Source organism: Poecilia formosa, unplaced genomic scaffold (genome assembly GCF_000485575.1).
Source record: "Poecilia formosa unplaced genomic scaffold, Poecilia_formosa-5.1.2 Scaffold46, whole genome shotgun sequence".
NCBI classification, from domain to species: Eukaryota; Metazoa; Chordata; class Actinopteri; order Cyprinodontiformes; family Poeciliidae; genus Poecilia; species Poecilia formosa.
Window position 1 is genome coordinate 1,193,235 of NW_006799985.1, and position 22,555 is coordinate 1,215,789.

General features: G+C 38.9%; 1 protein-coding gene across 1 annotated transcript in view; it reads right to left on the reverse strand.

The window, feature by feature from the left end:
• Positions 1-19,230, reverse strand: part of sall1a (spalt-like transcription factor 1a) — a 133,198-nt gene extending 113,968 nt beyond the window's left edge. The window contains exon 1 of the mRNA XM_007552166.2: positions 18,962-19,230. The gene's annotated coding sequence lies outside the window, so the exon portion shown is untranslated. The remainder of the gene's footprint in view (positions 1-18,961) is intronic.
• Between the last annotated feature and the right edge of the window lie 3,325 nt (positions 19,231-22,555).

Here is a 22,555-nt window from a genome sequence, read left to right on the forward strand (position 1 = left end):
TAATCGTCATTACTCCCTTGTCATATTTCAATTAAACAGGGTTTCATGGTTTTAACACATACTGTACTAAAACCTGCTATTTTCTTCAGTTAATATTGCGCTAAGAGCTATCATGGAGGTTATAGATGTCATAATTATGAACTCGATAAGCATATTTCACACTTGTCTGTGTTGGCACCATGTCAGGACTCCAGCAAGCAGTGATATTAATCTAGTGACAATATTCTCTTTATGTGATCTATAATACTGCCATGCTCTGCTTGAGTTCCTGCTTAATTGTGACACAAGGAGCGAGTGCAAGTGCGAGAGGTTAAAGAGGTTCAAGCATTACTAGATTACTCAGCATTCTGGCTGTATATCACTGGGGCTGCCGGAGCATGTGTGCGTATGAATCCGCTTCCCAGAAATGTGAATATGGAAAGTATATTTTCAACATCTTAAGCAAACACGCCTGACATGCGTCAGTCTACATGTCGATTATTAACCAGGGGTTTGTGCTGGCTTTTGTCCAGGGTGCAGAAGCTTTTTTCAGTTTTGTGCTGCAAGTATTTGCTGTTGATTTTAAGCCTTTTTAGTTTAACTGAACAAACATGTTCATTTGATGTGAATATAATCAATCAGGATCAAAAGAATTTTTTATCAAACCTTTTCACATTTTATCACATAATCGCCACAAAACCTAATGTTATCACTGGACTTCGTTGTGATAGACAAATAAAACAGATGGCATAACCTGGAAAGAGAAGGGGAAGAGATGTGTTTTTAATACTTTTCTCAAATAAGCATTAGTGTAGTGTGCATTAATATTAAGCTCATTATACTCCGATACACCTAAAAAAATGTCCAGTGCAACCAGCTGCTTTAAGAATCCTTTAGAGTCCCACCTGTGTTTGATTTAATTTTAGTATATTTGCAACAGTTCTGAAAAAACCTCAGAGGTTTGCTAGACAGAAAGACTGGCCAGCCAACAGGTTCATGGTAATGCTGGAGGAGCTGCAGAGATCCTCAGTTCAGCTCAGAATCAGGGCATTTTAAGTTGTGCAGCCCAAAAATTTAAACTTTTGGACAAGTGGGGAAAAAAGAGCGCCATTTCTGAAAACAGCCAGAACCATCTGCCTTATAGGGGACATAGCAAACATGTTCAAAGTCCTCTAGTCAGAACTTTGACTTACATACAGAACTGTATGCGTGATGGAAAACTAAGACATGGCCCTAACTCTACCATCTCCACTGTCAGTCATGGGGGTGGCAGTATCATGCTGTGGGGGTTTCATCAGTAAGGACAGTGGAGCTGGAAGATAGATGGGGGATAAATACAGGAGTCGTGTAAGAACATGCAAAAGCATGCATCCTTTCCCTGCACCACCCTGTTGTCCATCTACAGCATGTCTGACTGCAATGTGACAAAAGGACCAAGAATACGTTTTAGGGGTATAAATACTTTTGTAAGGCTCAAACCTTTGCATCTAATGCATTTATCTTTTGGCAACAGACCTCAGTAAACCAACTTATATTTTCTTTCTGCAAATAGAAAGAAAAAATGTGTTGACACCAAGGTTACAATGGTTGAGCTTCATGTGCGTGTGCATATTTTCTATATGCTGCCCCTATTCCCTTAAGTGTATTTTTAAAGAAACTGGAAGGACTCATAAACATTTATTATCTTTAAAAGATAAGATACAGGAACTTAAAAGATTGAATGCTTCAGATCTGTTTATGTCACAAATATTATATCATTGATCCTTGAACTCACTCCACATCCAAGGACGTATTTTTGTTATTTTATTTTTTTATCTCAGAAAAACAACTATAATCAGGCTTCCTTCATAGTAATGTTTATCATAAACAGTGTTATCTGCTCACTTTGATGTGAGGCTTTAACGCAGCACTTACACCACCGTTGTGGATGAAATTTCAGTTTTTACACTAAAGAATGGAAAGCCATAACAATAAAATAAATGACAGACAATCACAATTAGAGCTGTTGTAATTTTGAGATGGATTATCAACAAAATCTGCTTTTTGTGAACCTGATCTCCTCAAAGATTATCCATGTATTTTCCTCCTGAGGATAAGAAGTACTAATCTCTCCATAACATTGCTGCAAATAAATAGAGTATGTCGCATGGCTATGATCAAGAGTGTGAGAGGTTTTTAATTTGCTCAAAATGTATTTTTTAAATTCCTTATACATAAATGTAATAAAAGAAACAGTTAGGACAATTTTAGCTATGTAGTCTAGAGTTTGCAATAAGAAAAAGACGGCTAAGTTTGTCTCCACATCAAACCCAGCATGGTAATGCTCTAACTGTGTTGACAGCTCAATGAATTCAGACACTGGTTGCCTGTGTTTCTTCCTGCTAAGAGGGGGAGAATAGATTACCAATAGCTCAGGCAGGGAGGCAAGCAAACATACAAATAAGCTGCACTCATTCGGAGAACGTTTTGCAATTAAAGCAAAATGCTTGTGATGCCCACAAGATAGGAAATGTGTGGGACATGAAGCAAACGTGCAAAGCAGAATTGCCAGGCCGCCCACATTGAGCGGAAGAGCTCCAGGGCAGTCTGTCAGACACGGAGGAAGCAAAGTTGAAATCTTGAATTAGTTAAAGCAGAAACAAAGGTTGCTGTGAAAGTCTTAATGAAATTATGCCGAAAATTCATATTATTGGATAAATCTATGCAAAATGGTATGACCGAGCCATTTATTTATTAAAGGAAGTATAAAAATAAAAAGGGAAACCGCATCACCAGTGATTCGCCTCAGCCAATGTAAAACAGCACCTGATTGATGCCCTGAAACAATCACCAGCTCAGACATGCTTTGTGGTGCTCTGACTGAATCTGGGAAGTATTTGAAGTTGATCTTGATAATCTCTGCAATCTTGCACTCATATCCTGGAAACTAATTTTTCAAAATCGACAGTAATGGAAGTAATATGCAAGTGGGAAGAAGGAGGATGGAGGGGGGGGGACTCATAACCATTGGCTACTTGTAATATTTTCTGCAGTGAAACAGAGGATCACTCACAGTTCTGCACACATGGCTGAAACAGGCACGGGCATGTGCACACATACATTTGCAGGTCTGAGGTGTCTGCAAATGCTAACAGAACAGGAGCGGTAAGAAGGGAAACAACATGCTAATCTCATTCTCACACACTTGAATACCAGTAATGTTCAGATATGCTTGACACGTTTAATAAGCTCTTTAACGCTTTCCACTCAGGATTTCAACAACGCAACTGTTCTTGGTAAAGGTTTTAAAGGTCTTAAATCTTAACACAACATTTAAAACATCTGTTTTACTGGATCTCTGTGGTACATTTAACACAGCTGATATTTTTGATTGCTCAGATCTTCTTCTGCAGACCAGTATTACTTTGTTGAATTTATAAAAATCAAATGGTCAAAGTACAACAATATCTTTTGCAAGAAATTTACTAATAGCTCATAACTTCCTACCTGTGTGTCATTGCCGCTGATTTCCGTCACAGATTTAGTGTGTCCATATTAGCTCATAAGTTATAAGTCATAACTTATTGGTGTTGGTCCCAAAAATGCAAGATTAGAATAAGGACTCAAATAGGCTCAATGAGGTTAAAAATACCAGTGAGATAAAGAAACGTTTGTGGCGTCAGGAACTTGCCCTGCGACCATCCCAACAGCATTGCTAGAATAAACAAAACACAGAAACGAGTGCATGCTTTTAATTTCAGTAAGTTAGGATTTTCTAAAAGTGTGTTTGCTCTTCTATAAAAAAAAAACTGATCTGTGTAATAAATCAAAAAGTTCGTCCAAAATCTTAATAGTATACTGACTAACATCGGGAAATTGCATATCACAGCAGTGTTTAAATTGCTACATATCCTAATGTCTATGAGCTACTGAATGAAAAAAAAATACAAGTCAGATATTAACTATATTAACTATATAGACAGATATTAACTATATAGACAGAAATTAACTATATAGACCTTCAGATCATAAGTGACCAGTTCACTCACTGTTGAATCAGACCTGAACACATTGTCGTTTACAGATGTTGCTACATTCCAACATCATTTTTATCAACTTTATTTTACTCTACATCATTTTGTATAAATGAAAATAAACTTGCGTGTTTATCTTTATGTTTGTGCAGAACAAACTCAACAACGAATACGCCTACTCCTGAAGGAGTGGATGAGGAGGTGGACAGGGAGGATGGGGGGGGGGAGTCAGGAGGGGAGTCCAGCAAAGAGAGGCAATCAGGGCTTATTGCCACTGACAGGGCTGCACCTTGATAGGCTAGGCGCTGCATTGTTTGTCACCTAACCAACCTCAATCAATCAATCATCTCCCTCAGCTCCTATCACCAATCAATCAGCTGGCGCTGCACCTTCAGAGGGCCCTCTTCTTTGCTCCACCGCCTGGCTCCAGTTACACCGCCCAATCAAGTGTCCCAGCGCCTAGCAGAACCCAAATCACAGCAACTGGGAATGAGCTAAATAATAAGGGAACAACTGATGAATTTTCAATTGCTCAACCAGAGAACTAATTGTATGGAATGCTTTATATTCATGTAATTTTATTTCTTGTCATGACAAATGAATAGTGCAGAGCCAGGTGGAGCAGCTCAGGTAATTAGCCCCAATATAGCAGAGAGTTGGTAGCTGCCCTTATCTAACAGAGCTAGGTTAATGCATTTTTTTATGCTCACAAGCTGCTTTGCAGACTGTCCTATGTTACATCCTACTTTGCATTCTATGTGAAATATTTAGACTTTCCAGACTGTTAGGGGAAAGTATTTACATGGAAAAGTAGGAGTTATAAGGGTTCACCTATTTTTTGTTTAATGAAGTGCAGCTGTCACCATGAACTATCGTCACTTCGCCCTGCCATGTTTTATGACAGATCGTAGGAATTTATCAGTGAGCTTGAAAGTGTCCACTTGGCTTGCCTTGGCTTCAGAAGACTTTGGAAAGACAAAGGATGTGGCAATAATATGTGTTATATTGCATCCCAAATGCTCCAAAATGATGAACAATTACATTTCAAAGATTTTAACTTCAACAGAGGGACTTATTCCTCACCAGGCTGTTATATATTTAATTTATTTTGACTAATCTGTAAGGCGATAATTACGTTTCTGTTATGCGACAGTGGAAAAGCAGAATAAAAGTTCAGTTGAAAGATTACACTGCAACTTTTTTTTTTAATTTGTAAAAACATATTTATATATTTTCTTATTTGACTTTAGTCTATAATGGATGCAAATGTATTAAATAACCATGTCCATCAGCTCTGTATTGATCCCCTCTGTGTTGTGTGTAAGGTGTGTTTCATCCGATGAGGATTGTCTCTCTTCAAGAGCCCCTACTGGGGCTGATGTTTCTTTTTTTCAGCACATTAGGTTGCAGCCTTAGGGGTGCTTTGACCAGTGGATCAATGGCTCTCGCGCTCTTGTCACCATTCATTTAGAGTGAGCGAGCCCTGGCTCCAGTCCTTGTCTGCCGCTGGCCCTGCTTTCACCTGGTCTCCCCTGTCCCCTCCTCTGAGCTCCCCTTGACAGCTGGCTGCCACAACCAGCAGACAGACCCATGGCTTGGCGGACACACGCTCGATCCGCCGCAAACACACACATCGGAGTGGACGCTGTGCATGCCGAGGACTTGTGCCCACACATCTTCCCCAGCATTTCTCTGTCCCCTTCCTCCCTCCATTTCTCATCTTTTTACACATCTGGCTCTGCTGCTTTCACTTGCTGCCTTGGTTTTTCTCTTCCTCTAGGTCTCAGGAAGTAGCCGATCATCTCGTTGGAGGGGAACCAGCTGTGGACCGAGGTTGCTCTGACATCAGCGTACTCCCCTGATCCGGGATGTGCCAACTCCTGATGCTGCACAGTCTACAGTACAACCATCAGCCAAATATCATCATATGACTATAATGCAATGTAGGTGCACCTTAATAGTTTAGAATATCATAGTAACGTTGATTTGATGCATGTAAAGTCAAAGGTTGAGGGAATGAAGGATGGCTTGATGGGTTTTAGAAGTATAAGCAAATATCAAACTAAAGGATAAAAATGTGAGATAAATAATTTAAGTCTGAAGCATTTGATGGAGATTATAAGTCTCCTAAGACTGCTACACCAACCCTGCCACTGTAGTTGTTTTGAAAACAATGGCATAGAGAGAGTATGTGTAGAACTAACGTTATCATCTCAATACTTCTTTGAAATGTGCAGAATCACGTTAAGCATCCTTATGATTCATGAATCCCCTCTCGTCTGACAACATTTACAAAACAGATCATTATAATTTCCAACAAGATTTGGCTCCTGGTTAGTTGGGAAATATGGCTGAAATATGGCACTTTGTATCATAATTAATTATTTTTTTTTTTTGTTTTAAATATCTGAAATATTGCCAAATTGTTTACGTGACCTTTCCTGTTTTATCCTCAAATTCCTCTAGAGTTGTTGTATTAATTTTCTCCTTTCACTTCACTGTTGTTGTTTTTTATTTTTAAGCATTTATGAAACACATAAGTGGCAAAACTTGAAACTGCTGCTGCGCAAATTACTCAATAGGTTGTTGCTAGGTAACCAAAGCATGAGTGGGTTAAATGATGCCACCAACCTCGCTAAGCTGGCCTTGAGAGGTTGAGCAACTAAAAGCCTTTCCTCTGCCTACATCCCCCACAATTCTGTGCGTTTCTGGCTCTAAGTTCAGCGAAATTACTGAACATTCTATAAGACGTATTTTCTATTGATATTGGTCAATTGTCTACTGCCATGTATATTGTTATCGATTTATTGTCCTGACCTGGTCAAAAGTGTCAACATCTATTAAACATTGTGTCAAAATAAATAAAAAAAATTGTACAGTGCATGTACTTACTTTTCAGTGGATTAACATTTGTATACTATCATTCACTTCTTTAAGTAGCCCGTTTTTAATATTATTAATGTCTAAGAAATTGATGTTTTAGGCGGAAAGTAATTTACTTCACAATTCTGAAACTGAATTTGGGTTCTCTTTAATTGTCAGCTGTAATCATAAAAAATAAATAAATAAATGCTTGAAATACACAGCTGTATTTGTTAAAAAAAGTAAATCAGTGTATCACTTTCACCTAATAAAATCGTTGAAATAAATTATTTCTTTATTGATATTCAAATTTACTGAGATGTGCCTAAATAAAAATATTTCACTGGATTGAATATGAACTAGCATGCAATTATAAGTTTTTCAAGTTCTGCCATGTGAAATCAAAACAGATCAAATGGCTTTTTAGTGTGACATTAAAACTGTTTACTATTCAGGAACAACAGGCACTTCTAAATATCCCCCACTAGTTATTGTGCCCTTGTGCTATAGAGAACATATTGCACTGTATGTAAAAATGAACAAACATCGGCTGGGCATCAGCCATAGACGAGCAGCCTTGTTTTATCGCCTGTACTTTATTACAGTTTGCCATCTGCACAGAGGAATGTTAATAGCTAGCTGCGACTATTTACACATATGAAAAAGTACATCCATCTGCCATGATCCGCCCGTCTCACATGAATCAGTCCCGCCTTTCCCCGATGAACAACTGCTGTTTATTCACAAGGTGACAAGCAGCACCAAAGCCTAGCGACACCTGCACCTCACATCCTGCCGTCTGACATATGTGAACCTCACACACATACACACACACGCGTACACGCAGAAACACCTCACCTTCCCATGTCACACCCTCATCTCCATCAACACATTTTTCAAGGTTACAATACACAATGTGTTTTGCCCCCACCCCTCTCCTTCTCCTCTGACATTTGCGTTTGCCACTTTGTTTGGAGAGGATTCATAATGACAGGCACGCATGTCAATTGAGAAACAACCCATCAATTCTAATCAGTCAAAAAGGGATTATGAGGGTAATTACTTATATAGTGATTCAGGTTAATTCCTTAGCCAGGACTTGGCTTAACGCTTTGCCAGGTGACAAACAGTAGAAGGCCACTTATAGGGCAACTGCCAAATCCATTGAAATTACTATCTCTACAAAGAGGTGTCCAGAGAAGTGTTAAAGCGAAGCTAAGATCCTTTTAACTGCAGCAATAATCAAATAATATAAGATTGTGCAGTCCCAGTTTACATCCACTCCACTTTGCATCAAATTACAGCTTTTCTTTGGCCTGAGCGTGAGCGCATTCTATTGGATGAATGATAACGACCGATATGAGCTAAATATCAGCACGGAAACTGAGAAAAATAAATCTTTATTATGCACAGAGAAACCACTCTGGCTGTAGCGCCCGCAAGCCTAAGTGTGGCGTAAATCACGCTCTGTGAAAACGTACGACTCGGCATCAGCCAACAATAGCAATAATCTCACTAATCAGTAGTTTATGCAGCAACAGCCAGCAGAAATGTTTCCAAACAAGCAGCAAAACAGATGAAAGAGGTGATTGTTTTGTTTTCACCAAAAAAGTGCATAACAGTTACTAGCCATGAATATATATGTTACATATATTTTATTGTTCTTTTATTTCCTCGACAAAACTCCAGTTTTATAACTTGGCTGACGGGAAATCCATTATGCCAGGTGGAGTGTGCTGCACTACTGTATGTTGGAGGTGAGGAAACATTAAGCATTAATCCCCACCTGACACTAATACTTGATGTATGATTGACCCTGAAGCAGGACACTGCACATTACAATCTGGGCCATATGGCAAGACATTAGCCCTTCAACCCTCCAGCAGGATAATCTCTCCATTCTGGCAATGCTTTTTCTTCTCAGATTTCTTTGCACAATTGTTGCATGACAGTATTAACAGGCTGAGACAGATTTAGCATGTCCTGCGTCACAGGACAGGAGGAGGGGCCTTAGCCAGAGGCAGAGAGAAAAAAATCATTTGTGATCAAGAAAGTCATGCACATTGAAGTCATTCAGGTTAACCCTGACTTTTTGTTTTGCTTTATTTGTATTGGTGAAGTGCTCTTCTCCAGATTTTTTTTTTCAGCTTTATACCATTCATACAACTTGAACTTTTTCAGTTTTTGTCATGGTTTAAAGGGACAGTGTTGTGGATTCTCCAGCCACATAATAATATCTTATAGCACAATGAAGTAACTGTTACCTTATATTGCAACAAAGATTCTGTCTATCAAATACAATCTAAAAGGAATGTGACTTCACAATGTGATGCCTTGAAATTGGCCTCTGTCTCTTTAAGAAGCTCTTATTCTAAGACACTCCACCTTCATCACATCATCACAACAACATTGTGTCATGATTCAGGTTTTGGTGAGGTGAGATAAGATGCAGGCAGGCCCAGGATGATGATGAAAATAATTAATTTTACTGATAAGTCCAACAGAGACGGCACAGGGAACAGACTGACGACATAACACACGACGAGGATCCGACACAAAGACAACAGGTGGGGTTAAATACACAGGGAAGGTAATCAGGGAACTGGATACAGCTGGGAGCAATCAACAGGGAAGACAGATTCACAGGGGAAACTGGACTAACACAGAAAAACCTAAAAAATAACTACACAGAAAACACAGATCCTAACACATTGCTTCTCATTCTGTCGTTAACAATCAGTCTTAGAAGCGTTTGAATGAGAAATAGTTTATATGATTAGCTCAGCAGATTTGCAGATTTCCACCAGGTATCTGCTAATGCTGCTGCTGAGGCTAGTTATATAAGTGATATAAAGTTCAATAAGTCAGTTTCACATAATACCTTCTGTTTAAACACAGACTTCCATGTTTATCCCCAGAATTTTCTGTGATAGACCAATATAAAGCAATGGATAGCTAAAGAAGGAAAATGATACGTCTATTTTTTTTTTTCAAATAAAAAGCTACGTAGTAAGATACTTTAAATAAAACTAAAGCTCAGCCAGTTGCCTTCACAGATTGCTAAATTAGTAAAGCAGATTCTCTAATCAGATGAGACCAAAACTGAACTTTCTGACCTACATGCAAAACTATCTCTGGTAAGTGAAACTAATATTGTAAAATATGGTAGTGGCAGAGTTATGCTGTGGGAATGTTTTTTTCTCCAGCATGATCAGGGTAGCCATAGTGGATGGGAACCTGGACGGAGCCAATTATACTCTGATGCTTGGAGAAAACCTGTAGAGGCGTCTCAGCCTTTAGAGGTGCAAAGCTGGACAAGAGATACAGCGGACATGAAGCGAATGGTGGTTCTAGAACAGGGGTGGGCAACTCCAGGCCTCGAGGGCCGGTCTCCTGCAACTTTTAGGTGTGTCTCAACTTCAACACACCTGAGTCAAGTAATGAGGTCATTAGCAGGACTCTGGAGAACTTAACTGTACTGAGGAGGTGATTCAGCTGTTGGATTCAAGCGTGTTGGACCAGGGAGACATCTAAGAGTTTCAGGACACCGCTCCTCCAGGACCAGGATTGCCCACCCCTGTTCTAGAAGGTACCTGCTCAAGATGGCCAAATTCACAAATGCACACCAAACCTCTCAGAATGTATTTTTTCTATTAACCCAATGAATATGTTCTGCAGTTGCTGCACTGTGATATTTAAGGAAATGGCCAGGAAGTGGGGAAATGAAGAATCATGTGGATAATTCAAAATTTCAACACTCTCTCCAACTCCACCACACACAAAAGACCTGCCTCCAAACTGTCCACATGATACGTCTCATCTACCATTCACACACACCCTAAACACATGCACACACTCAGCACCATGATCAAGCCCTCCCCTACAAGTCTGAAGCAGCAGCCCTTCTCCGCTGGAGTGAGGGTGAAATCTCAGCCTTCTCCTCTCCAACCTCAGCTAGTAATGAACAAATTCACTGCGCATTACTCTGGACTTGATCTCTAGCAAAATAGTGCTGGAACAAACAATTTGGTTTGTCAACACCTTTCTCTGGACTCCTCCATCAATGTCAGGGGTCCAAATTTAAACAGCAAAGTGCATTTGACTGCAGGACCCTGAGCTGATTAGACTTCCCAGCTCAGCGAATTGCTCCAGACAGGACGGCAGCTCTGATTGCTAACCCAGCTTGAAAATAGTCTCCCACTGCCCGGGATTAGCATGAATATTTTGATATAGATCGATAAGCAATCTCCACTCCATAAGAAATGCCAGCAGCCTTCATTTGGCTGATCAAAGGCACATCAGCGGACGGGCGACAGCTAGCTATTGTTTTTCAGGGCAGGTTGAGTTGAGGGAGCAAATCTGCGGGAGGGATCCACGAGCACTCCCGCTCCACTCTGCTCACCTAATTGTGGAAACAATCACTGCTTCACAGGATCCCATCTTCCAGGGATGGACCACTCAAATGAGGGAGGCAGAGGGCCCGACCGCAGGGGGACAGACTTCATTACGGCTATGGTCTCAAACCACTCGGCCACCGGGAGCTGCTGACCCGGAAGGAAAAGCGGGGTCACCTATCTGTTTATTTTTTTTTCTGCAGCTAAAAACACACTGCATTGAACTGGACATTTGACTGGCAAGGGGGTTACGGTTGATCACTGCTTTCAAGAATCAAGAATATTTCAATTGAAGTTCAAAGGTAGGCTGGGGATTTGAATAAGTACAAGTTTCCATTCGGTACATTCAAAAAGCCTTCACTGTTTTGAAAAAAGAAAAAAAAAAAGACTTAAAATATACAATGTCTGCTGAGGTTATTCCACAGGAACTTTTCCCTGTTTTGTCACACAATAACCACACATTTCTAAGCATTTCTAGGGATTTTTTTTTTTAATCGATGGATTTTTAGTGAGCCTTCTTTAAGCTGATACTCCAAAAAATTCAGTGCATCTAATTGCCTTCAGAAGTCAACTAACTGGTCAGCTGACTCCACTTATGTGTAGTTTAGGCCTTGTTTAAGGGGAGGGTGTTATGTAAAATTGACTTTTTTTCTATATCAATCTGTTAAATTGTGAAGTCAAATTTGTATGGTTATGTTTCATATATACAGCATTTTTATAACAACTGAAGGTAATACAGTTACGTAGCGGTGCTACAAAATGGCACTATGTGCCTGGAAAATACATATTTAGACTTTGTTCTGTTAGAGGCTCTGAGGATTTTTAGAGAAAATTTGTAAACAAATGGAATCATAAAGATCCAGAAACATATTAAACTGGTCAGAGAAAAATCAGGTCCTGATGTGCTACATAGATGTAGCTCCTCAGGAACTCGAGTTTTGACAGGACAGCTAAGTCATGCACTCCATAAACCTGGAAGAAAGGTTAAAAAAAAAAGCTATGGTTTAAGGAAAGACAGGCTGTCCAATGTAAAGGTTACCATAGAGCAAAGGTTGTGGATGCAGGAAAACTAACTACACATTAAATACACCACCTCACTGTGCAGGTGTGCAGCAGTATCATGCTGTTTTTTTCTTCAGCAGGGACAGTTGAGCTATAAGAGCTGACTAGAAAACTAACCCAAACAAATAACTTGGAGGTTGTTTTTCCAGTAGAACGGCAGCTCTTAAACAGCCAGAGCTACAGTGAAATATTTATCCATGTGTTAAAATGGCCCAGTCAAAGTCCAACCTAAATTCAATTGACTGAGGTAATTTTGTCTTTTGACATGCAAAGTTGGTGGTAGACACACCACAAAGAAATTAATTACTCAGTGAGACTGAACCACAGGGTTTACTTGTACTTTTATTTATCAAACAATCAAAGAAAAGACAATCATGTGTTACTTTATGTTTATTGACTTGAAATCCCAATAAAATGTGTGGAATTTTGTGGATTGGAGACGTTTATGAACTTTTGCGCAAAATGTGCAAAAACACTTTTTAAATCGCTGTAAAGTTCTTAATCCTGGATATATATATTTAACAGTGAAGTGACTTGCAGACCCCATAAAAGGGGCGCAGGTGTGACCCAGGCATTTAGCAGTTCACTGCTGTAGAGTGAGACCACATGCTGAAACAATGGAAGCCTCCACACAAAACTGACATGGGACGCTAAAAAGAAACCAGTCAGAAAAAAGAGAGCACCAACTGGTAACTGTAGATTTAATTCATTAGGAAGTGTCACTTTATTCCAGGGCAGCTTTAGCAGGCTGATTAAAATGTAGTAATCAGGATTAATTAGGGGAATATATATGTGAGGATTAGCAGGCCTATCTCATTCAGCTGCACTGCCCTCTTTTCAGCACTTCTCCCTGAAAAAAGGTTCTGTCTCTACCAGTTTGTTTCGCAGAAAAGGTCTCAAGGTTGGGAATCGAACCAACAGCCTGTATTTATAGGGCAAACAATCATTATTTGACATTTTGCATTAACTCATATTTTCTTATCAGAGTTTAATTAAATACGAACCTTTTAGGTGTGACAAAAAAGGGCAAAAAGTAATAAATCTGTAAAAGGTTAATACTTTTCACAGCACCGTATGTAACCCAAAGCTTTATATTTAGAGCATGCATTTGTAATTTATTTTTAAGCAAAGATAAAACCTGCAAATAATACCTTTAACGCTGCTGCAATGAACTGTGAAGCTGAACAGCTGCATAATGGGAGACTTCAACAGTTACAACCACTTGATGTCACAAATTTCAGTCAGGCCCCCTCTGGCCAGATTTATTACTGAAATCTACCAAACTGCTGGTTTATCACAGTGTTTATATTATTGCTTCAACATGTTTCAGTTAACATAACCTTGAATCACAGCAGTTCAAGTGCAAGGATGGGTTGTTTTCCTTGCGGTCCAGCCCCATCATTGATGTTAGCAGATGACGCATGCCCTGTTCCTTGGCACAAGCTCAGACCAAATCTTTCATCCAGCTTCGACTCTCAAGTGCAGCTGGGGTGGGCCTGTAACATTTGGGCATTAATATAAATTCCACAGCCAGGCTTTATTTTGATTTGGCTTCGATGAGAAAATAATATGGCTGGCAACAGATTTTAGAGTTTTTGTTCAATGTGTGAACAGGAGATAAGATGCAGACATCTGGGAAGAAGAGTTGGACTCGTTGGAAAGCCGAGCACAGACAAGGTCAAAACACATTAAACGCTTCAAGTGCTGTTAGACTGCTATACACTGGTTCATATTCAAGAGCAAAAGCAAACCAAAGACAGCAGACCACACAAGATGACCAGAGAAAATAAAAAGAAAGGCGATAACGGCTAAGTGCATAACAAAAACTGTCCGTGTACCTAACGTTTGAATCTAAATGACCCAACCTAAAACGTTTCTGCCCAACCAGGTTGAGAAGAAAAGACTTGAACAAATAAGGAAGCATATACATGGTGCAATCAACAGGGATACATTAGAAGCAGTTTGAATATTTCCTCCCCGTCCGATACTTACAAACACAGTTTACTTCCCTGTGCAATTTACTGATTTTGTGGATCTGAAAACAGGTTTGGAAGAGCTGAGGACTTAAATAATAGCAGGAGAAGTATTGAACCTCTTTGCAGAAGATCAAATGCAGCTTTCATTAGTTTAGTACAGCGCCAGGGCTCATTGATGACTTGTCAGACAGCCTTCCCTTCAATACGCAGCAAGAGGCTCTAAAAATCATCCTTTTACTGAGCCCTCTCAGCTGTAAATTCAGCCCAGCTCAATACTTTTCTCCCCCTCCTCTCTCTCCAAGTCTCCATTATTTCTTACCATGGATTAACCCTGTGCTGCTGATCAAAAGGAAGCTTCTCTGAGTGTCTGCTAGACCTAGACCTGCCCATCCATTAGCCAGTCATAATGAAATCTTCAGCTTATTATTATGGAAAAATCCATTGTTTGTCCACAGGTACCATATTTAGTGGGAGAGCATGATCTTCTGGAGGATTAAGGAAATGCTTCAGGGAATTGTGCTGCGATTCACAGGCAAAAAGGAGGTGGGTGAGAGGAAGGGTGGTGGGAAAGGGGAGCATTGGGATTGCCTCATCAAACCAGGGGTCTCATGCACCTTTTTGAGGGGTGAGACTGTTTCCAATTAAGACAGCATGAGCCACACAATATCACATTGTCACGCAGTAAACAGAGCTCTAATTCCTGCTGAAATGGGACTGCTGTCCCAGTATCCTGCACAGTTTAGACAACTTAATACAGACAAAACCTGAATGAGCATCAAAGAATGAGACACTGATCATATTTAGCCGCTGTGTTCAAGAGTTGACCCTGCAATCCTTACTCATTTGCGTTGCATTAAGCCGCTCTTGTGTTTGAAGTGTACTTACAGTAAATATGATACATACACCAGGGCTAAAAGCTTTACATAAAACTGTCTCCAAAGAGCATATTAAGCTATCTTTGTTTACAAGAGACGAGTCGGAGAAAGAAGACAGTTTGGCACAACGGTCGTAAAACGCAGAGCTCCTCACCTCACTGGCACGCAGAAATACACACAGCAGTACGCACGCTCTGCAGACAGCGCAGACAAGATGCTAAATCACTTGGGATGGGAGCATTTAGGATGGAGTGTCACATTTCTGTGTAATAAATAGCAGAGATTGATTTGACCTCCCTGCCAGGCCCTGCAGTTTCCTTATACACAAGTTTAAAAAAAATTAAATAAAAAAATGGAACCTCTCACTCTCTGGGGATCTCTCAGAAGGAAATCAGATAGCCTGTTATGGCTTTAAGGTTGTGGCGATCCGTCCGTGTCAATATGGTCTTACTATCAGATGGGTCAACCAGCCAGCTGAGAAACAAACATCTCAGCTCGACTTCAGGGAAGGGGTAGCACAGAAGGTCAAGTGGTTTCTCTTACAGTTTGCCACTTAAATATGCAGAACAATGTACCCAGGGATTCGCACAGAAACCCTGCTACGCCTGGTGGTTGGGGTGCTAGGGCAGTCATCCAGCGACCTTCTGCTTTTGAGTTAAAAACCTTTTAAAGTTGACGGGGAATTTTAAAATATCACGAGGTTTAGGTATTAAAACATTATTAATACCTAAACACCAACTATAAAGTCTTAAAAAAGACAAACGTATAAAGAAATAATGCCTGTCCTGGTGGGGGTACAAATAAAGCCTGGTGGCCCGCCAGGCTTATAATACACTGGGGGAAACCCTGGTATCATGGTCTTTTGAGACCAATCTAACTATAAGGTTTAAAATAATGTGTAATTTTGTCAACATGTTCCTTCTGATTGGAAGTAATATTAATGTTTTGGAGAGTCCCAATTAGAGTCAGCTTCAAAGTCTCAAAGTCAGCTTGACTTTGAGATCAGCCTCAAAATCTTGGAGCTTATTTGTCAGCAGTTGTTATAAGAATTTACCTGCAGTAATGCAAAGATTTTGCCACTGACTATTGAAAAGGATATTTTCAACAACCCCAAACATGCAGCCAGACAACTGAACAAACAACTGAACAAAGGTCCAATATGGTTAAACTATCAGGGTCAAACTCTCTACCAGCTATAGCAGCAAAATCAAAGGAACACATGAGAGGAACAAAAATATCCAGCTGTTAAATTTCAGTACTGCTTCAGGATGGAGGGAAGGGGAGGTCAAAAGGTTTCTCTTACAGTTTCTTACTTTTGCATTATTTGCTGCTTTCCTCCATCATCCTGCTCCAAATGCTGCCACAACCATGTGTGGAAGATTCCTCAATGCAAGCCCAGGAAAAGACCGAATATTTTCTCCACTGATGCAACTCAGAAAATAACCTAAGGGTGGGAAGAGGAAGCAGATAACAACAGGTGTAGGTCCTGATTTAAAGCACATCACCAGAGGCCAAATAACTTCTTCCTCTGATATAGCACATATACACCCCTAAACAGGAGGCAGTGTTGCTATAGGTATTTACATTGACATAAGGGGAGGAAATTGTTGCAGACAGAGGGCAACAATGTATGTGGATCTGGCACCCACCTGGAGAAAGCAGCTCCTGAAACTCATTGTTTCAGAAGTATATGCAAAGCATATATAGTAGGCAGCACCCTGGTTAATTTTACATGGCCTCCTCCACTCACTTTTCATGAATACTGCACAGAAGCTGTGCCTGGGCAACAACATGTGGTGTCCATATACCCCACATCCTATTAAGAGTAATTAAATTGCAACAGCCACATGAATTATCAATGACGCAACATGTAGTGACTACATCCTCAAAATACGTCAGAAGCAACAGTTCGGATGACTAAAACAGCCCTCACACACTTGAAGATAACCAAAGGTTTTATGGGGGAAAAAAAGAGAATAAAAACTACATTTTTAGTAGTCTAAAGTGAATATACCCTACACCATCTCACAAAAGCAGAATTATCTGTTGAACTTTTTCATCTTTTTTAAGGTACAGTGGGCTGCTGTAGCGGCCACTTTACACGATCTGTTTGGGGCATCCAGGAGTCTTTCTTTGATGAAAATGCCCAGGCTTTGATCATTTTCAGGGCATACTTAAATTGACTGCTTCTATGCATAGAATACAACATGCATAGCAGTTAATATGACATCCTCTCCAAGCTGCAGCCAAGTGGGTGGTTTTTATCCAGCGAGTCGCTCCACTGCGCTGCTGATGATGTTTACAAGATGCTTAACAGATGAACCGGAAAATAAATTACCTATATATGGTGCTGATCACAACAAATGGGTGGCAGAGCGCAACGTTCACATAGCTGGCATATGTTGCCAAATGTGACAGAGGTGCCATAGATCCAGTAGTTTACACGGACACAGAAACTAGACTGAGTTTATTTATTAAATTGACTGAAATTTAATCAGTCAATTTAATGAAAAAAATAATAATAATGCTTTTCTTTTTATATGTTTCTATGAGACTCCTCCCTCTTATATTTGTAGTTACATTGACTATTGTTTCACATTTTTTGTAATGCTTGTCCAGGTTAAATTAATTTTCTAAGCTGCAGATGAGCAATTACTAGGGACACACAAAAGTGAAAATTTTGATATCCAATATTGATATTGCTGTTATAGCCATATTTACAGATATCTAATGTATTATTTATTTATTTCCCTACACTTTTGACACTGTGTAAAAGTGACCACGATGTTTACATTGCTTCTATGTTATCACTGTTACATGACTGAATAAATACCACATGGCCACCCTCGATCCCTTTAGCACCATTTAAATTTTTCTAATAAAAGTTTAACAAATAATGTTTGAAACATACATTAAAGCATACATTAAAATATTCATTAAATAAAGTTATATTTTATTACTAATGTTTTTCCTTGTTAATTCTTTAATACAGGTCAATGTTCTCTGCCAACATTAATTAAACATTCATGGCATTCGGGGCACATTTTCTGAACACTGGAAAGCCACTGCACAGAATACCACTCAGTAGAGGATGATGGTGTAACATAGACGTTTTCTATCAGTGAATTAAATGATAATTTTGTATAATTTTCAGTAAAAATCAAGGTTGTGGAGTCACCAAAATTAAGCTATAGCCTCTGTTTATCTCCTTCGGTAAAATGAAGTTCAGCTGAAACTTTGAGAGCTATTTCTCAGTAATTGACATGACGCCCATGCTTTAGTAGAGCAAACCTCCGACAAACATTGTTAAAACAGTGGTAGCTGAACTCAATGCGTCAGCGTAACATTTTTTGATTCATTTTTGCCTTATAAGGCGACACTGAGGCAAAGAAGACAGGCAAGAAAATTCTCCAACGAGTCCTTCATGACGTCTGTACGGTTATTTCCGGGAAACAACAGAGAAAAATCAACATTAAAGCTCAAGTCTTTCGCAGCCAGAGGAAGAATGAGGGGCACAAAAGTTCATTGGTTTTACAGTGAAAGCTGTGTCAGACGCACTTTGGACGTAAAAAAAAGGAGTGAATAATGACTTGAATACTACTAGCCTGCTTAAAAATACACTTTAGTATAAAAAGGTGCTTAAATGTAAATACTACAGCAACACATACTTCCATTCTGCCATAAAGCTACCATTGGAATATACACAGATAAAATTAAGCATAACCACCTTCACTTAATCATTTTTAATTTGACAATCAATGAGTGTCGTTAAACAAAAAAAAAAATAGGATGTTTACAACCTGTTAGCTTTGTGCAGAAGAACGTGGTAGTTGCCGTTGGTCATTCAACTTGATATGAGGTCGGCTGCAGACCTTGACTAATTTCTTGAATTATTCCAGACTCCGTTTGGATTTTGTAAATGTAATAAATTATATTCCGCTCGCTGAACTCTCTGGGTAACGGCTGTCGGAATTACATGTTCCCAACAGACAACACATCATAATTTTCTTATTATTTTCCTCAAAATCTGTATAACCGCAGCGTGTTAGCAATGACGAAGTTCAGTTCCTCCACATGGGGGGCGTGTACTTCCGGACAAACTGCCACCACTGATTGGCCAGTTGCTGACAAACCCCTAGAATGATTGGCAGCAAACATTTTTAATCTTCTTTTCCAATATGTTTGACATCATTACACAACGCTTAGAGTCCAAATTTTAAGAATCTGTAAAACAAAACAAAAAAAAAATCAAAATGCCCCCAGACAGACTTGGTCCCAGTTTTCCCATGGCCAGTCACATATACATCATTTTTATAACAACTGAAGGTAACATGGTCACTTTATTTTGTTATAAATGGCACTATGTATGCATAAAGCCTAGCTTTAGACTTTACTTGAAAACATGTTGAGAGACCTGTGACTAGACTTGGACTTTTGCAATAATGACTTGGGACTTGAAATTATCTAAACCAATGTTATATTTAAATATTATATTTAAAAAAGTGAGATACATTAATACATTTATTTTTATTTTGTTCAGGTACATAAACTGTGCAGAACTCAGCAAAAAAAAAAATAAAATAAAATAAATAAAACAAAGTGCAGCGTGCAAAATATGCACAAAAAATAACAGAGTGAGATAGAACAATTTCACATTTGAAGTTCAATGAAGAATGGTACTAGGTGATACTTTTCTTTTGCTATGATGACAAAGCTAACTATAGCTAGCTTCATTTTATTTGCAAGTGTTCTCAAGGCTAGGTTGATTACACAGTTTTGTTTTAGCATGTATACTATTTTTGTCATGCTATTTTTATAGAGCAATCAAGAATAACATGTAGCTTATTAGCTCAAGGTTACTTGTAGACAGTGTGTGGGGAGCTGATTCAGAAAGCGAGTTCTGTATCTCAGCTGAGGGAAGAGAGTTTAGCTCTGTCTCCTCCTCATCGCCCTGAAACAGGTCCAGTTTCATCAGAGGATGGGTCATATATATTTTAATACATCTATGTTAGGAAATCATATTGAGAATAAATGGATTGTTTACTGCAGACTATGCATTAAGTCTGAACATGAAGTTCTGCTTTTATATTTTAAAGGAAGACTATTGGTGCAGCTACATTTAACTGAACTGTACAACATGCGATTTTATTCTTTGTAAGTGCAGTTACATATGTTTCACTACAATTTGAGATAAATAATCATTTATAATTGGACTTGAAATTCCAAGTTTCAAACACAGTACTAGACTTGACAGTTATCTGTCTTTACTCAAGACTTGAGGATAAAAACTTGAAACTTGCTTGAGGCTTGCAAGACAACAACTTGGTCCCACTTATAGTAATTAATGCTTTAGTCTTAATCAAATTTGAGTTCCCTTGGTTGGTCAACTTATTCACAAATTTAATTTGAAGGTCAGAGTTTGCCAGACTGTGTAGATGAATTAATTCTTCATTGATGCAGACTGAACCTCTGCATGACGGTATTATTGAGTTATTGCTAATAAATTGGAGTGGCCCTTGTGTTATTTTTGTGTCGTTGTGCTTAAGGTTGCAGGTTATGGAATTCCTTAAATATATTTTCAATAATCCAGTTGTTCATGCTAGATGGGAATGCAAAGGAATCAAATGCTTTATCATTATTTTTCATACATATGCATCTTCATCTGTAAGAGGTGTATAAAGTTCTTTGTTTCTTAGAAAAAACAATCAAAAAACTTCATCCTTTCAAATTGCATCCTTTCAGATACAAAATAAATTGATAAAGCATTTAGATAACGGTTTGCCACATCAGTTTTCTGCATTTGGTGGCATGTATTGCTTTCTTGTAATCAGGCTGATTGGTTGTTTTTCTATTTATTTATTTGTTAACTTGATCACTTTATAGCGTATTTGAATAAAAACACTATTATTTCATAAATAACTGTGTTTATTTACAATTACATAACACATACATAACTTTTGCCCCACAATTCATTGGATGGAAAAATTAAAAAACAACACATAATAATTACGTAAATAGATCAATAAGTGAAATTATAAACTTCTAAAAAAAATACTTCCTCTAATCTACAAATTATAATAAGCATGTACTCTCGCCATCAGGATAATAAGTATGTGTCCTTCTCTTTGAGTGCATTTTAAACACTGTTAGCATTTCATGGAGTCCCAGAAAAGCAGAGCACACCTCCACTGCTATTGACTACACGGCTTGACTTCTTCTCAGCCCTGCAGAACAGAGGGAAACCAGCCAGTGATGAACGATGGCAGCACAGTCAATGAAAAATCAACTGGGAAGCACAAAGCTCTAAATGCTCAGCCATATTGGCTGCTGACGGGAGCAAATAACATCAGCATAGCACTTACCGAGACCAATCATACATTTCCGCCAGCAACGGTGCAGGTTCTGCACTGCAATAAATTTTTCCCCCTGATTAAACAGTAAATTCTGAACGCCTATCAGCGTCCCATTAAGTGGGGGGCTGCTTTCAAAAACACCATTAATCAAACAGGAGATATGGCGCGAAATATCAGTCATCGATCGTAACTGCTTATGACAGTTTACACAGCTTTATATCTGCAGGGAGTGCTCGCTGATGTATCAATTACCAGCAGCCCTTACCGCATGCTAATTGTGCATTTTCCTCTCTAATGCATCTGCACTGTTATCTTATGGGCTAATGAAACCAAACAAATCAATAAATATAAATTATACATGCAAAGATGTACTGCTGTGAACATAAAGCCTTTAATTAATTGCACTTGATTAATTTATATACTTTAATTATCTCTCCTAGCTGCAGATGGCATAAATATCTGGACAATCAGCTTATTGCTATGTCAGTCATAAAACGGCAGACACAGTGAAACTATTAGGTGAGGCTAGCTTTGTCAATGGAAAACACACAGTTGCTGACATAAAAAAGCCTTGCCCCTGAATAATTTAGAAAGAGCGAATTGCCAGACAGTGTAGGACTCAGAACTCATAATTTTGTTGTTGGTTTGATATGTTTGTTGAACAGCATTCCCCTTTGTGTTGGGGCAGCAGAACTCTTTACCCTAATTTTAGTTATTTGTCCTTTTTTCTCGACAGCATTCAGCTAATATCTCTACAGAGATCCCAGCAAACTTAGGAGGCATTTAAATTTATTCTGCAATATGTCCGCAGTATGTCAATTAAAGAATAATTAAGCAAATATAGTATTGACATTTAAAATTTTAATTCTGTTTCTTCACAACCAGCAAGTGTGCGTGTGTACTATGAGTTACTGATGTTTTCGCATAAAACTTTCAGCCTTTACTAACATTCTTTATTTAAAGTGGTATGCACCCTGAAGCCAGGCAGCAGTAGAGAAAATTAGAGCATCCATGAAATTCTGCAGAGTGTAAATACAGCAA